The sequence below is a fragment of the Nilaparvata lugens genome, chromosome 9, assembly GCF_014356525.2.
Source record: "Nilaparvata lugens isolate BPH chromosome 9, ASM1435652v1, whole genome shotgun sequence".
Taxonomy (NCBI): domain Eukaryota; kingdom Metazoa; phylum Arthropoda; class Insecta; order Hemiptera; family Delphacidae; genus Nilaparvata; species Nilaparvata lugens.
The window spans coordinates 16,558,494-16,577,164 of record NC_052512.1 but is presented as its reverse complement, the minus strand read 5'-3'; the positions used below and the strand labels follow the sequence as shown (position 1 = coordinate 16,577,164).

The window sequence follows — 18,671 nt, the reverse complement described above, 5'->3', positions numbered from 1 at the left end:
TACCACCAAAGAATATTAAGCCTAAGTTTCATGTATCAAATGAATAAGAAGTTCTTGTTAATAAAATTTACCAAAGATTATCCATTAAAAATATTCATTGTATAAACATAAAGCCCAAATTAAGTAAGAGAGTGAAATGAAAATGTACAAGCCGCCATTCAGTATCGAGGGAGAAGAAATGTTATATTCTGCAAGTCAGAGAACTGTAGTGTTGTTAGGTTGGCAATGATTTTGCACTAACGTTCAAATGTGCTTCCAGCCTGAGGGTGGATAGTGGATTGGAAAAAATGTTTATATTGTGGATGGAGGAGGAGATAATTAATACTTATGTATTGTATGTGGTAGGAGATTGGCCGATGTAAGGTGTATGTATTTGAATGAATTTATTCATTATTATATGTGTTGTTGAATTGTCAGGAGACAGGATTCTCAGTAGATTTATTAACAGGCTTTGTAACATGTGTGATTTCTGATCCAAAACCAACAGGATCATAAAATTATATTATATTCTCGAATTGTCATTTTATATCAGAAATCAGAGGGCGTATTGTGTCACGTGGTACTTTAGTACCATCAAATATTTTGAAATGAACCAGTCGATTTTTAATAGAATTATAAAATGGAAAAAAAAGTTAGACCTAGTCAAAGGATCAATCAACTTAAATCGAATATTATTAGCGATTAAGAGTAAAAGTATTATCAAAAATGATAAGAAAACATGTATAATTGTGATTCAACAACTATGAGAATCCATTGGCAAAATTAAAAATTATAAAGCGGCTTACTTATTATTGGCGGATTATAAAAAATAAAAGTTTGCATGTACGTTGAGGTTAGAATTATTTGTATACATTTTTGAAAAGAACCAGTCAATCTTGAATAAATCGATAATTATTTGAATCAATACTGAGCGAATCAGCTGATCACTCGATCAACCAGTATAATAGGTTGAATTATAAAAATTTACTCACAAAAGATGTGTTATTATATATACTAAGGAAGGTCGATGTATAGAAATACAGACAACTATTATTATTGTATAAATATTTATTATAATCTAAAAAGCACGAAAATCCAGAGTATACAGAACTCATATAAAAAATTAAATGTATAGGCCATTGTTTATTAATATCGTATATCGAGATTTATTTATGGAATTAATTCAAGATAAACACTCCATATATTTGTATAAAAACTTTTTATTTAACTTTTTCTATTATAAAGTTGAGGAAGCCCTGATTCTGGGGCGACCAATTGTATTGAGTTTATTAAATTGAAGACCAATCAGAAAGAAGCTTACAAAATTGTTCTAGGAAGAGATAAATTCTTCTGAAAACCTCTTTCTTCTGGCTTAAGATCTTGACCTGAGAGGATGCACATGGAGTTTAGGGTTCTTTCTTCCTTTAAATTGTGAAAATTATTTTTTATTTTTTTTTTTTTTTTTTTTTTTTTTTTTAAGATTACGTCCTAAAGACTCCAGTCATGGAGTATAAGACAAGTCATGTTATTACATAATAATTCTAACACTAAGTAGTTCAACCTAGTTTAGGTTTGAAAGGAATTCTTGTACACTATAAAAAGCTCTATCAACTAAATATTTTTTAATTTGTTTTTTGAAAATCTTCAAATCATCATTACTTTTCAAGATTTGAGGTAGCTTGTTATAAAATTTCCTACCAATATAATCTGGTTTTTGTTCAAATAACCTACTATTGTGACCCATTGTATGATAATCTGCTCTGTTTCGCGTATTATACTCATGAACTTCTGAATTCTGGATCACACCACTCGTTTTCACATGCATTACAACTTCATATACATACAAAGATGGCACAGTTAATAGACCAAGCTTTTTAAATAAAGGCCTACAAGAGTCTAACCTATTCACTTTCTCTATACATCTGAGTGCCTTCTTTTGAATCTTAAACACCCTGTCCATATTTTGTTGAGATGAATTACCCCATACTAAAATAGCATACCTAATATGAGATAGTATAAGTCCATGGTAGGCAGTTAACAGTAGTTTTTTATCATTCAGCCTAGCAAGCTGCCGCAGGACAAATACTCCAGATGATATCTTATTACATATCCTCTCAATGTAAGGATGCCATGTTAATTTCCTGTCCAATAAAATTCCCAAGAATGCTACTTTCTCTTCTTGGTCTAATTCATTTTCCTCTACAAACACATTTATTTCTCTATCCTCTACTGAATTATATTTACTTTTGAATTGTAGGAATTGACATTTCTTACTATTTATTGTTAATTGCCTTTGCTTCAAGAATTGGACAATTGACTGTACTCCAGTAAAAGCATTTATTTCTAGACTATCTAATAAATAATTGTTAAAGATAAGCGATGTGTCATCAGCAAACAACAGAGCTCTGTGATCTTTTAACTCTTTTGGTAATTGGTTCACATACAACAGAAACAGTAAGGGACCCAGAATTGAGCCTTGAGGTACTCCAGCCTGGACCTCCAGTTTTTGAGATTTAATTTTTACTATTTCATTCCCATCCACCTTGGTAAGCTCAACACACTGGTTTCTACCTATGAGATATGATTCAAACCATTTTAGTTCTATACCATTCACACCTACAGTTTTTAGTATTTCCAATAATATTCTATGGTTCACACAATCAAAAGCTTTGGATAAATCAAGAAATATTGCGGCTGCCTTCTCACCTGAATCTATTATATCTATTAGTCTTTCAACAAGGGATACTATTGCAGTCTTAGTAGATTTCCCTTTCTGGAACCCATGCTGTTCATCACATATGAAATTAATTTCTTCCAGGTGCATCAATAGCCTATTTAAAACTACTCTTTCAAAAATTTTACTTATTACATTTAGAATACTAATGGGTCTATAATTTTCAACTCTTTCAGAATCACCGCTCTTGAAAATTGGCAAAATTTTTCCTTGTTTCAGATCATCAGGGAAAATACCCTGCTCTAGTGAAGTATTAAGGAGATGCAATAAAGGGTCCAGTAATTCATTTTCACATTCTTTTAAAATTTTGCTTGAGACCTCATCCAATCCTACTGTTTTTTTGTTATTCAAATTTTATATTATTCTTGACAACTCATCTCTTGATAATGGATGAAATTTAAATACCTTTTCAATTGGCTCAGCATTTAATGTAGTTGTATTATAAGTATTAGTGTTCAGTGACTTTTGGAGATTATATGCAACCTGTTGATAATACTTATTGAAAAAGTTACAAATGTCTATACTATCATCCATATAAATTCCATGTTCATCGATTATCCTAGGGACATTAGTAACTGTATCTTTTTGAGCTGCTCTCCTATTTCTATTAATTACCTCCCAAACAGCAGAGTTAAAATTGGTACTAGTTGTTAATATTTCAGCTGTTTTCTTACACTTAGCTTTCCTCACTTCTTTTGCATAGTTTTTCTTTAGACATTTGTATTTGACTTCACTCGGAACATCCCTCACTAATTTAAATTCCTCATAAGCTTCCCTAACAATATTTCTTTGAGTAAGAATATCTTCAGTTATCCATTCATCTACTTTGTTTAATTTACTTTTTACTTTGACTTTTTTTATTGGACAGCATACACTAATGTGAAATCTTAGAGTATCAATGAATTGCTTATATTTGTAATTTAGGTTACAACTGTTATAAACACTACTCCAATTTTCTTGAAGCAGTTCCTGCTTCAAACAATTTATATTTCCTAGCTCATATTGCTGAATTTCTTTCACAAAAGTTTTTTTTCTGCTGGGATTCTGGCCCTGCAGCTTAACATCTAAAATTTGATAGTTATGATCTGACAGATCTGAGCTACCTAACCTGACATTACAACCTTCTATATTTGTGAGGATATTATCAATAATTGTCTGTGAAGTTCGAGTTACTCTTGTATATTCGTGGACCTTAATTTCTAAATTATTCATATTAATAATATCTCTAATGTCCTCTGTCATTTTATCCTGCCTGGCAAAATCAGTATTGAAATCTCCTACTACTATAACATTTGTGAAACGAGCGGTTGTAATTTCCAAAAGTGTATGGAGCAGCTCACAAAATTTTTGCCAGTCTCCATTTGGTGACCTATAGATACCTAACACTGCTACCTCAAATCGATCATCAATTTTTAACCTTAGTCCCGTCACCTCTAAATCCATCTCAACAGAAAATCTCTTAACAAAATCCAGTTCATAAGTTTGGGTATGTTTAGCATTGCTAGTGAATATACATACACCACCACTTCTATGAGCTATTCTACAAAATTCTGATCTCAGTGAATAGCCTGGAATCCTAACTTGATTTATTTCCTTTATTTTTAAGCCATGCTCTGTGAAAATAACAATGTCAGGATCCTCCTGTTTAAGAAATACTTCTAATCTGTCAATTTTGTTGCGAAGATACTGAATATTTTGATGATAAATACTAAAAACCTTACCATCTTGTGCTACTCTATCTCTAGCATTTGTAGCTATTTCCCTTTCCCTGTTTTGAGCCAATTTACTAAAAAATCGTTATTTGTTTTTTTGACTGTTTTTAAACCAGAGGATTGCAAACGGCTTTCAATCAGCTCTGCCAATCTATTACAAAAGATTACTTTGCCAGATCGATTTAGATGCAACCCATGATTAGTGAAGTTATGTCTTTTCAGCCTTTCATTTAGAAAACAAATCCCCAGTTGTTTAGAATTCTTATTTTTTAGGCTGTTGATTGTATTATGGATTGATTTGTTTGTCGAGTTGATTGCTTCATTTAATTCTGGCCTATCAAACCTATTAGGAATAGTACTTATTATTAAGTTTGTTTTTTTGCTGAGTGGCACAATTTCCTTGATTTTTTCTGTTACTTGAGGAAGATGATTCAAGTTAGGTTCATTTATATTATTTGAGCCACCCAGTACAATTAGATAGTCATTTTCATCAAAATCTTTAGTTTGTTCCCTAGCTGACTCTACAACTGCATTAATTGATGCACTTGGCTTGAAAAAACATTGGACATCAAATTTATTTTTTAATCTTTTATCAAGGAGATCACTGCAATCACGTCCATAACTGGACGTCAGTAGCAGAACTCTCCCTTTCCTATCTTTATTCCCCTCAGCTATATTTTTGGTTGCTGTCTTCAAAACCTCACTGTATGTTTTATTTCGACCATTTTCAGAGCATTTCCCATCATTTAGGTTAGATTCTATTTTTTTTGCATTTGGACGGAGGTTCTATCATACATTTAGTATTATCAAATTTAGATTTTAGTTTCTTTATTTCCTCCGACATTAGACTACATTGATTTTTTAGATTTAGTATTTCTTTTTTATGGTCTTCATCTTGTAATTTTATAATCAGTTCCAAAGATTTAATTTCTTCTACCATCCCTAACCTTTTTTCCTCAGACGTTTTTAAAGTTACTTCTAATTGGTTTTTTAAATTAGTGTGGCTACTTTGTAGTTGAGCAACTTTTTCGGCTAAAGTAGTTTGAAGAACTGGGGTTTTTGGTTTTGGCGTTTTTGAATTTTGGTTTTGGGAACGCGTAAGTACTCTCGCTATGTTTACATTTCTATTATTAACCTTCGGTGTTTTACTTGAGCTCATCTTTCTATCTAAGAAATTATATTACTTGCAATAATAATAATTGATTTATAAATGATAAGATTTTAATTTGGTTATAATTTTAGTCAAGTAAACTATCTATGTTTATTTTTAAATCTCGAAAACCTAACCTCAAAATAACCTCTAAACGATGTTTGGCTTATAAAATAGAATTAAGAATTAAAATCTAAAACAAAATGATAAAACGTGATCAAGAAACAATTAATAATGAAATTAATACAAAATTTGTACTTATCCGTGACTATTTATAACACAAAATCTTCCAAAACACAGGAGCGAAATTATGTATGACTTTCATTCACATCACCAAGGTCATCATACCAACCTTTATATAACCTTTATATAACCTTTGGTTATCAAGCCAACCTTTTTTTAAATGTGAAATATTTGTATTAAATGTTAAATTATCTGTGAACTCAGTGTTGTTGAAGAGTTCATAATTTACAATCAATTCCCATAAATATATCTTTAATTCAGAAAGAAATCTATAAGAAATCTGGACCACACGTTAGCCCAGCAGAGACGAAAGGGACCTGCCTAATTAATTATTGGAAATAATTAATTCAATCCACGAGAATTACTCAACTTACAGAAAAGTACCACAGGCTTATACGCCCAAAACGGTTCCAATTCTAATTTATACAACAGTCCAAATGTAGCTAGGTTATGTGATAGTGATATGCAAACAATACCAATCCTGGGCCTAGGACTAATGATGAATAAACAGCTAATGAAACTTTTCTAAACACCATATCTTTGAATGTCCAGGGTATATCAAACAAATAAGAATATATTTCCCTCTTATTATGTTATAAAACTATAGCCTAATGCTAGGATAATTACTGTTGCTGAACACTGGTTAACAAACGATGACTGTAGCTGTCTCACAATACCTGACTATGAACTTGGGTCCTTCTATGGAAGGAAAAATTCCACACATAGTGGAGAAGCAATTTTTTTAATTAATGGATTGAAATTAGAAGAATTAAGCATAGTAAAGGAACTTTCTATAGAAATGATTTGTGAAGCTGTTGCAATTAAACTTCCAAATGAAAAAATAATTGTTTTGTCATTGTACAGACCCTATAATAATGATGTTAGTTTTTTTAACAACTCTCTATCCTGTCTTAATGATATATTATGTGCCATTTATAAATGTAACTATAATTTAATATTATGTGCTGATTTCAATGTCAACTTTAATGTAAATGATAATTTTAATAGAGATCTTTGCAATTTGTTTGAATGTTTTGGTATCCATATTTCTACAAAATGAAATCACTAGACCAGGCACACTGAATGAAGGTCACTGTATTGATAATGTTGTGACTGTGATATTCATGATAGCAGACATGTGACCCGAGTTATCAATACACATCTACTGTCAGATCATCATGCCCTACTATTTAAATATTTAATAAATGTGAAAAATGACTCTCAAAGTTTTTCTAGTGTAAACAAAAAGCTAGATAGGTTAGTTAATTAATGATCAGAACACTTATTTATTTGTTAGGTTAATTAATTAGTATCATACACTGGAGTGTGGTGTATTTGCTTAGCCTAATGATGCGAATGATAAGTTTAAGAAGTTTTTTGATTTGTATATGTCAGCTGTTAATGCTGCTTATCCTCTTAGAGGTTTCAAAGTTAGTAAGCCTAAGCTGGATGATGGATGGTATACTGCTGATTTAATAAAGCTCAAACATAGTTGTGATGAATATTATAGCTTACTGAAATTTTTTAAGACTAATCAGTTCAGAGATAAATATAAAAGCTGTAAGAAAGAGTATAGAATTGCTATTAAGAATGCAAAAATAAATTATTTCAACAACAAAATAGAGCACTCAAAAAATAAAACTCAAGCTGCATGGAAGGTAGTTAAAATTCTTACAAATGTCAACAATGAAGCTATTGATTCACATGATGATAACAACGCTGATTCATTTAACAACTTTTTCATTGAAAAAGTTGAGGAAATTAGTGAAAATGTGCCAGTTAGTGAACATCTCAGCTCTCACTACATCAATAAGTGCAATAGGCCCAATGTACCATTTTTTCCAACCTGTTACTGCAGATTATGTGTACCAGAAAATAAGTAGTCTTAGTAATTCAAGTTTTTTTAGATATATATGGTATTAATTCTAAGGTCTTAAAAATATCTGCCCCTTATATAAGTGAAGTTTTGAGTTACCTTATAAATTATTGTTTAGTATACAAGGGCATTTATCCAAGTGTATTGAAAAACGTTAAGGTAATACCTGTAGGCTACATAAAAAAGGTGATAAGAAAAACTTCAGGCCAATATTTCAGGCCAATATAATCAGGCCTTATTTCAGGCCAATAACAATTGTACCTGTGATATCCAAAGTATTTGAGGCCATAATGCAAGACCAGATCTCAAATAATTTTGAAAACTTTGGTATTTTTACTAAAAAACAATTTGGTTTCAGGCCATGTAGAAATACTAGCAATGCAGTAACAAGTTTAGTAAATTAATAGTGTTGTTGATGATTTGGAGAAGGGTCTATCTGTTAGTTTTAGGTCATATGACATATTGTCTAAAGCTTTCGATACTGTTAAGCATAACATACTTTTTGAAAAATTTTCTTATTATGGCTGCAATTCAAAATCAATCTATTTAAAGGACCGCAACCAGTTTGTTTACAAAGATTGTCAATTCTCTAAGGGCAGAAAGGTTCATTATGGGGCCCATACTTGGATCAATACTCCCTAATATATATATATTAACAACATAATTTGTAATATAGAAGGCACTGATAAAGCAGGATTTCTCTTTGCTGATGATTTTGGTCTCAAAGTTAGTTGTAAATCCGAAGCAGGTGTACAAAATTGTCTAGTTGATAGCTCTCTACTCCTTAATGATTGTTGTGCTAGTAATTATTATGTTCACCTATAATAGAAATTCAAACAATGAAGTAGGGACTGAACCTTTAAAATTTCTAGGTATTGTTCTTGATCCCAAACTTAATTGGCAACCACATATGCAGAATTAATTAGTGAAAAAATAGCAAAGGTACTGTACTTGCTGAGAAGGTTAAAGTTAACTGTAGATATTAATATATTATTAAATGTGTATTTCTCTCAAATACAAAGTTTACTGTCCTATGGTATACTATTATGGGGCTCTAGTACTCATGTCTCAAAAATATTTATACTCCAAAAGAAAGCAATTAGATTGATTTGTAATGTTGATATGAGGACCCACTGTAAACCTTTTTTCACAAAATTGGGAATATTAACTGTCTATTCTTTGTATGTATTATTTAGTGTTAGTTAAGTAATCTGGATTTTTTTAAATTAAATAGTGACTGTCATGGATATGAAACCAGAAATAGGAATAATATCAGAGTTCAATAGTTCAGGTTCACAACTTCACAAAAAAATCTTCTGTACACATCTGTTAAACTGTACAATTCATTACCACTAGAAATTAAGGCACTGCCTCTTACATTCTTCAAAAGGAAATTGAAAACTGTACTGAAAGCTGAAAGTTTATATAACATCCAAGAATTTCATGTAATTGACTGGACCAAATATTTGTAGGCTAATATTATTTGTATATATTAATTGTATTATGTAATATCTAGTACCTATTTTTGACATTTATCAATGCATTGTTAACAATGTCTATGATAATATAGATTCTTATTCTTATTCTTTCAAGAATGTGAACAAAAAAAGGCTTGCTCATTTTTGAAAGTGGATTTCATATTTATTTTTTGTTTGTATTCTAGTTTCCTACATCTTTGTGAGTAATGAGAGAATTGAACAAATACTTTCTGCATTAATTAAATTTATTACCTATAATAAATTAACTTATTACACATGGATGAGTGGATGAATAACCCCCATAATAATTTGAAATTAAAAATGGTTTTTGAATTTCAGTATTTTTTTTATTTCTACAATTTATTCTTGTTTATTATTTCATTTATTTTATAATAATTCCTGTTATATTCAATATAAACAATTTTCATAGATAGAGAATAGCTACAGTATCTTATATTCACTTTCTAGAAAATCACATGAAAATACATGTGAAACAATTGTGGAAAATGCACATTGTAGTGGGTTCTAGCACATACAATATTATTAGATTACAAACTCTACCTCTTCTTTGGTTCTAACCTTCTTACTTTAAAAACTTAAAACAACTTTTTTTGAAAATTGCAGCTTTGAATGCTTTATTGAAAAACGATGATACATATCAAAAAGTATTTCAGCTGTTGTTTTTTCCAAAGACTAAATTAAAATAATGTGTCATTTAGTGTGATGATCTCTTTCTTCGAGAAAGATTAGTTTAATTTATTGAAATAGATGGAAACAATTAATCAAACTTAAAAAGCTATGAATTATACATTGAAACAAATCCTGAAACAAGAAATCTAGCTTATTGGAAGAATAGCTTCCAAAATTACTAATGAAGCTAACAATAAAAATCAATGAAAAAAATTCCAATGTCACTTTAAAAATCATAAATTGAATCTATGAAGTGCATCAACAAATCAATTGCACTCAGCCTATCAGCTTGGAAAATTATGTATTATCAATAAATTCAATCGAAAGAAAATACTGCAATCATGCCTATTGGAAGAATCCTTACAGACATCGCAAGGAACGGAGAACCAAAAATTTAAATTCTATCAGCCAGTTGTATAAAAGAAAATCAAACCATGAGATGACGTCTTTAATGGAGCCACTGCAGCCACTTCCCTGTTCAGCTCTGTATGATGACGTCATCTTATGTTAATTAAATTACATTTTCTTTTGTGCAACTTGCCGTTTGTGTTGGAACTTGGAATTATGACATCCCTATTGTCTGTACAGGTAGATCGGAATTTTCTCTTTTATTATATTCGGAACCTACAAGTTATGTATGGTAGCCATTGAGCTTATTAATTTTTTTTGTCCAAAAAGATGTGGGGTCCCAAATTTGAGAATAATTTTCAATATCATTTATCTTATCAATTCGAGTGATAGCTCATTTTACTCTAGAACATGGTATGCCATAGTGGAGTAGGTCAATTTCCACACAGAAAAAACTAAACAAGTAGAATAGAGGACACATTATAAAATTTTTTTGTAACTAACTAGGTTTTGTATGTAATTTATTGTAATTTATCTAATATGTTGTGTAATTGATCTTGTAGTTTTTTTTGGGGGGGGAAATAAACATTCATTAAATTATTTGTTCATTTTACTCAGCTCTTCAAGGTGGGTTCAATGCATATCGGTTACCTGATTGAACCTTACCTAACCCTAACGCATGCCTTCGCCACGACCAACCTCACCAGACATGTGTATTTTAATGAAATGATTATAAACTCAACTTTTTGGAATGGGATTGCTCCAAAAATACTTCAACAGTGTAATAAATAAGTCAACAGTGCAATTCATTAAAATATACATAGCCTATCTGGTGAGGTTAGAGGTACTAGTGAGGTTTTGTCAGGCAACCGAAATATGCATTGAAACCGCCTTGAAGAGCTGAGTAAAATGAGCTATCACTCAATATGAAAGGACAAATATTAAGAATTCTCTAATTTGGAGAAAAAGAAGAACAAGATGACAAAGAAGGAGAAGCAGAAGAAAAAGAAAAGTTGGGAAAAAAGTAGGTGTTATCCAATGTACCTACAAGGTACTGGTATACAAAATACAAGGTATACAGAATACAAGGTACTGGCCACGAAAAGATGCGCGTTGACAAATCCAAACCAGCTGGTCGGTGTGACGTCATTGGTGCTCTAAAAGTATATTCTTCCTATCTTTTCAATGTTAAATTGAGCAACTTTGTAAGTCTTTTTCTCAAAAAGTACATAACTTTCCAGTACCATCGACATCCCCTACGATTAATACAAGAATTTATCTTCAATTTTTTTAGAAATTCAATACTTTTGGACGGCTGGATCTTTCAGAATGATCGATTTTGTAAGAGCCTGCTCATCGAATAACTGTTGCTCTCTTATTGAAAATTAACATGCTTTCCCTGGCTCTTTTGTAATTCAATTACTCAATGCTGATCAATTTGATAAAGCGATCATTGAATAAGGAATTAAAAACGTGGAAACATTAATTAGAGTATAATATTATTTCTCTCAACATCCTTCATATCTTGTCTGTATATTACATAGAATCAGTAGAACATCTTGCCGGTTCAACATCTTTAATCCTTTAGGAGTGCACTCTTAATTCAGGAAAAAAATGATATACACATATACACATACTTTAACCAGGTGATAGTTGTGTGTTACGGTCACATACAATATTTATCTTTTTTCTTGAGCAGCTTTGTAAGTCTTTTTCTAAAAAGTATATAACTTTCAAGTCCCATCGACATCTCCTACGATTTATACAATATTTATCTTCAATTTTTTTAGAAATTCATCACCTTTGAACTCCTAGATCTTCCAGAATTCTCGATAATGTAAGGGCATACCGGTTTGGAGATAGAGAACTCTCATTTGTTACTACGAGAAGGGATACTCGTAGAATGAATGAATAGATTTTATTTGTCAACATTTGAAAAGATGAATGGCTTCAAAGGTTTTCTACTGGAGGTTTTCTATTCAAAGTTTTAATACCCCAACAATTATAAAGTTGAAAAAAGGTACTGAATGTAGCCTATTTCTCCTAGTAATACTTTGAGTGATAATATAGACTTATACTTCTTCAATCACTGTTTTTATCAGCATAATAATTAGGCTTGGCTTGAATACTTTATAGTTATTTCGAGCTTTCTCGTTATTTATTACGTTGTACACATTCGAGCTGTTTCCTTTGTTCATTGTGATATTCTTCTGCAAACTCAACCAATATCTATCCTTTCAAAATTGATTCTAATACCAATCTCAATGCAGAAGACATATAAAGGAAAAGCTAATATTAATTAGATAAAAGTAAAATCAAGAGCGGTTGCAGAGAATAACGTTGTTAGTGCAGGGTATTCCATCAGTGATTTGAAAGGAGAATGTGGATGATCAACGGATGAAGATGATAAGCGCACCACTTTCCTCCCTTATGATATTATATTATGATATTTGATGATTTCGTTTGTTATTACCAATCAATTGGATTGATCAACAATTAAATTCCAATTTAATTTTCGATAAAGAACTTTATTGGTTTCAAAATTATTTACACTCAGTGACCAAGGCACAATCTAGTAACATAATTTTTATCACATATACATCACTCACACTCTATGTGGTAGAAAGCCCCAATATATGGAACAAAAGGAAGTATGGGGTGATAGTATAACACTCACATTCATAAATGCATTATTAACTGAATAATTTGCTATTTGAAAAAATATCTTAAAATATGCCCAACTATATTATCTTTCCGGTATAGGAAAATGATGTGGAGATTGAAAATAATTGGAATTTACCACGCACATTATCCTGTTTTAAGTTTATGAGAGTTCAATTTCTAGAATTGAAATGCCCTCCGAGTTGATTAAAGAGATTGTCATCCTTTCTATTCTTTCAAACAGGAATTCAACCGATCACTTGCCTTATAGAATTATCAAGTTTATTAGAAGGAATATATTGTAGGATACTTATAGTATGAATTCATATTCATACGCATACTTTTCAATGTATGATTCATTTTCATTAAATTCATTATTATTGAATCATGAAGAGTTGATTTTCCCTTTCACAAATAAATAAAGAATGAGAGTTCTACAATAAGTACCAATTGAGAATTCCTCTTACAAATAATTAAATTAGAAATATGTGTTTCAGAATACGAGATCAAGTATTCAATACAATTATTGAGAATTCCTCACACGCAATCCATGCTTTAATATAATATTCGCCCTTATATTTTTTGTTATAGTTTTCAATTAGAAAGATTCAACCAGAAAACTATTTCCTCATCAAGTATGTGAAAGCCATAATTTTCCTGAAAAAAGAGTTCCTCCTAAGGGATTAGGCAAGAAGTTCTATTGATTCTACATATGATATACAGTACACAGACAAGATAAAGGATTGTGAAAGAAATAATAGTACAATCAATGTTTCATGTTCTTAATACCTTATTCAATGATCGATTTATCGAATTCATTAGCATTGAGTAATTGAATTACAAAAGAGCCAGGAAAAGCATGTTAATTTTCAATAAGAGAGCAACAGGTATTCGATGTAGGCTCTTACAAAATCAATCATTCTGAAAGATCCAGTCGTCCAAGAGTATTGAATTTCTAAAAAAAATTAAAGATAAATATTGTATGAGTCGTAGGAGATGTCGATGGGACTTGAAAGTTATTTACTTTTTGAGAAAAAGACTTACAAAGCTGCTAAATTTAACATTGGAAATATAGGAAGAATAGATATTTAGAGTACCAATGATGTCACACTGATCATCCGACTCTGATCATTAAAAGATCGAGATGCACGTGGCCAGTACATTGTATTCCAAGTAACTTGGTGTTATCTACAGCTTCCACTTTTATAGAGAGATAAAATGAATGCATATCGTTTGAACTTGCCGGTTCAAGTTCAACTACCCAATAGCGTTGTTACGCGGGAAAAGTTATCCAATTCAGTTCCTTGGCGGGCGACAGCTGAACGAAGCGCGACTTTTGAAAATTTCTGCCTAGCGTCACAACTCTCATAATAATTATGTTTTTTCGGCTTAGGAAGGTGAAGGAGTCATGGGAAAATTCTACAAAAAGTCGTGAACGTTTTTTCATATATTTGAGATTCTTCTAAATTTTCAAATCAATCTGTCCAAATTTAACAAAGTTATAAGCATTTTCAAATGTGATGCTGGTTAAGAATAAAAATAGAGTAATATCCGTATTCCCTACCAGACATTCAGCTGAACTTTGAGTTCTCATTTTATTCTATGGAAAAATGAATGCATTTTTAGCATTTCTGAGCTTGGAATCATATTTTTCAAATGTTTCTTCATATCTTTATCCAATCAGGTACAATTTAGATAATATACAGTGATGCAGTAATTAAGATTTCTATTACATAATACATACATTACATATATAAATTAATAAATATATACATTATATAAATTACATACTTGAGTATATTCTTACCATTGAACGGACCAACACGAATTGTAGAGATTTAAACAAAAGATCCACCTTGTGTTAAGGAATGAACCTACACTTCTATGGATGAATACTTCGTATACAAATCAATTAATATCAGATAATTTGATAATATTCTAGAGATTGGAGTTAGACTCACTAATATTCTATAAGGAATAATTGTCATACATGGAAGATGTTGGAGTACATTTCTCATTATAATGTAAATGTAATAACAGTTTGTAGCATTCGATGTTTTAATGATTCCAGTAGTCCTTCATTATTGTACTTTCTTGTGTATGTCACTGCAATAAACTGAATTTATTGATACACGAAATAATTCTAAAATCAATATAACAATAGGCAGTGTTCGGTAAAGATGGTATTGTGATTAAAATTCATTCAAAGACCTGGCATGCTGCCCAAAAGTCTTCATTCAGTTTTAACAATCAAAACCTTGATATTATTCCAGCAAATAAGTATGAATTCCACGGCCATTCCCCAATTTTATTCAGATGTTCATACCTTAAGATTAGTGTGGTTAATTTCTGATGACAAAGTCGAAAACATTTTTTTTAATTTCCAATAATTGATAGATACCCAAAAGTCAAATTCTTTTATATTAACAGCCCATTTTTTATATTCTCAAGAGAAGGGATGTTTAAAACCTTTATGGTCGCTCACACCATTAGCATCCACCGACCTTGCCACCCACTGAAGCTTGCAGCTCCTGAACACATGCCTTGTATCCCCAAAAATTCCCTAATGTAATGCTTTTTGTCTGTCATCTTGAACTTGAAAAATTTCATTTCGTGAAAACTGTACTTGTTCTATAGTTGTTATTGTCTCTCTAAGGGCCATTTGCACAGTGACAGTTTAAACGAAAATTCCATCTTAAACTGGATTAAATCCATATCAAGTCTCGTTTGTTATAATGTGTTACATTTTGAGTTTAAGCCACCAGCTGATTAAATTCAGTTTAAGCTTTGACTGTGCAAATGGCTCTTAATTCGGTAATTCCCTTTCAACTGATACAGCTCATTGGGGTTTTCAGGGTAATCTCCTAGATTTCTACATTTATTGAGCATGCTTGACTTATTATGCAACCTCAAATAAATAAATAAATCAACTCTATTAATCAACTTTAAATGCATAAAAAAACGGTGCTTGTACAATTTTTTTCCTTTACATATTCTGACAACATGAAAATCTTAGTTTATTGACAATGCTCTACAAAATGTTTTGAGTTATGTGCAATACAAGTTCACGGAGCCGGTCGCTGGTTGATTCAAACAAATCTCGAATCATTATTACAAAGACGAAGTATGGCAACGTTTGATGGACCTTCATGAGGAGTGAAATTTATTTACTATATGAGAATTGGCAACACAGCTCAGCGGACCAAACATAGGAGCACATTTCACGCAGCAATTATAATATTGAAGGACCTTCTTGAGGAATAAAATTTGCATGCAACTCTAATGTTGGCGCCAAATCACTCAAGACCCAACATAGGAGTAGATTTTATATAGCAGAATTATATAAGCACTTTGGAGGTTAGAAAGGACCATCATGAGGTGAATAACTTTACAAGGATCTAGATTAATTATGGATGAATATATCATAAATTGAGTGGAATATAACCATTCAGCAAGTCAAGTTCTTCAGGTATAACATAATAGTTTCATTTTGTGACTATCTGATCAAATTTAAAATGGGGGGTCCCGGGGAACTACATAAGAGTTGAAATTTTACTGGACCTACAACAGGCACAAAAACGTAAATATATATATATATATATATATATATATATATATCACTTAACAGAAAACACTTTTAAGTTTTATAATATAAATATAAACAGGATACACACAACACGGATAGATTAAAAACACTTAGAAACTTACATTTAAATGAGTATTTTCGGGGAGCTGGGCCCCTTTGTCAATCAACCAGGAAGTGAAGTGGTGAGATTTGAACATTCTAATGGTGACCACAGAGACGCAGTAGAGACGTAGTGCAGACCATAGAGCACAGACGAACGGAGGCGCACTGATTGAAGGAGCACTATGGGATCAGTTGGTGGGCCATGATGGGTTATTTCAAGCGGGAGATTTCAAATTTGAGTGGGTTATGGTTAAGGAAAGGTGTAGATTATGAATTGATAGAGAAGAGGAGATTTAAAATTAGAAATCCGAAATGAAGTAGAATAAAATTAGAAAATGGAATGATAGAATTGGATTGGAATTAAATTTATTTTATAAAAATATACAAATTATCAATAAAAATAAAAATTAAAATAGAAATAAAAATAACAGCATCACAACAGCATCGTATGGAAAACTTTCAGATTGTGTCTATTTCAGATTCATTGTGTTTTTAGGTTATTTCTAGCTACGGGCAAAAAAGATATCAGTTAAGTTATCATGTGTTATGTGTTAAAACTAATTTATTGTCATGCTGTAATGAGTTCACTGACATCATAACCAAGGATAATATTACAGTTACAACTTGCAATATTTATGTGCATAAATTTCAACATGATAAGATATTCCACTTTTTTCCTAAAAATGTCAGTGCAATACATGCTTCGCAGGAGATTATCATTTTCATAAATAATAATTATATAAATAAATAACAATCTGATATGGAAAAGAAGCTAGGTCTAACAACAATGTAAGTTAAACACCACAAACTCGAAAAAGTTTTCTATAATTTCTATACGATGTGTGACGTCACTGTTGTGACGTCAATATGGGTGGATTTGGCAGTAGATGTTGGCTTCATCGACTTTCAGTATGAATATACAATGGCCGTGTCTATTCTATAACTGGTCTAAGGAAAAAATCTGGTGTGGTATACTCACACAACTTTCCTTGCTCATATTTGAAACTACGACAAGACTTCTGTATATGTGTATATATAATTGTTCTCAGAGTACTTTTTCCTTTGTGTGAATTGTGAAATTAGATTATTTTTTTAAGTCGTCATTTTTTTAAAGTCGTCAAAACAGCTGTTCTACAGATGGAATATCACGACTATGTGTTCTTTTTATGAACTGCACTACCTATGTACCTCATGCACAAGAAGGAGGCTACTAAGTTAATTTCTCAAGGATGGGGTTGACCCCCCATTAGTTTCCCAGAAGGGAGACTCATGCCAGTTGATAGAGCTGATAAATAACTATACAGGGTATGAATTTGAAAGAAACCAGTCAAATTATTTTTGAGAAAATCGTGAAAAACATGGTTTTTTAGTAACTATCCGCCAATTTTCTCAAGAATATTACGGAGCTCCTGCAATTTTCCAAGAAATGAGACTCATGTCAGTTGATAGGGCTTATGAATAGCTACGCATGGTATAAATTTGAAGAAAATCGTTGGAGCCGTTTTCGAGAAAACCGTGAAAAACATGTTTTTTTAGTAATTTTCCGCCATTTTTCTCAAGAATATTACGGAGCTCCTGCAATTTTCCCAGAAATGAGATTCATGTCAGCTGATAGATCTCATAATTAGTTATCTAGGGTATGAATTTGAAGAAAATCGTTAGAGCCGTTTTTGAGAAAATCATGGTTTTTTAGTAATAATCTGCCATTTTTTCCGCAATCTTTAATTGAATTTCTTATTGTCGGGTGCTCATGGTATAAGGACCTTAAGTTTATAATTTCAAGTCAATTGGTTAATAAGGAATGGAGTTATCGTGTTCACAGACATACACACATACACACACACAGACCAATACCCAAAAATCATGTTTTTGGACTCAGGGGACCTTGAAACGTATAGAAAACTTGAAATTGGGGAACCTTAATTTTTTTGGAAAGCAAAACTTTCCTTACCTATGGTAGTAGGGCAAGGAAAGTAAAAACACATAATCGAGATATTTGATCTGTAGAACAGCTGTTTTGACGACTTTTAAATAATCATCGAATTTCTCAATTATTATTTACATAAAGGAAAAAGTACTCTGAAAACAATTATAATATACACATATACAGTA

The 18,671-nt window shown here is 31.3% G+C and overlaps 1 protein-coding gene across 5 annotated transcripts in view; it reads left to right on the top strand.

Annotated features, from left to right (window-relative positions):
• The window catches only part of LOC111057722, a 104,315-nt gene that overhangs the window by 19,471 nt on the left and 66,173 nt on the right, over positions 1-18,671 (top strand). The gene's annotated exons all lie outside the window — the stretch shown is intronic.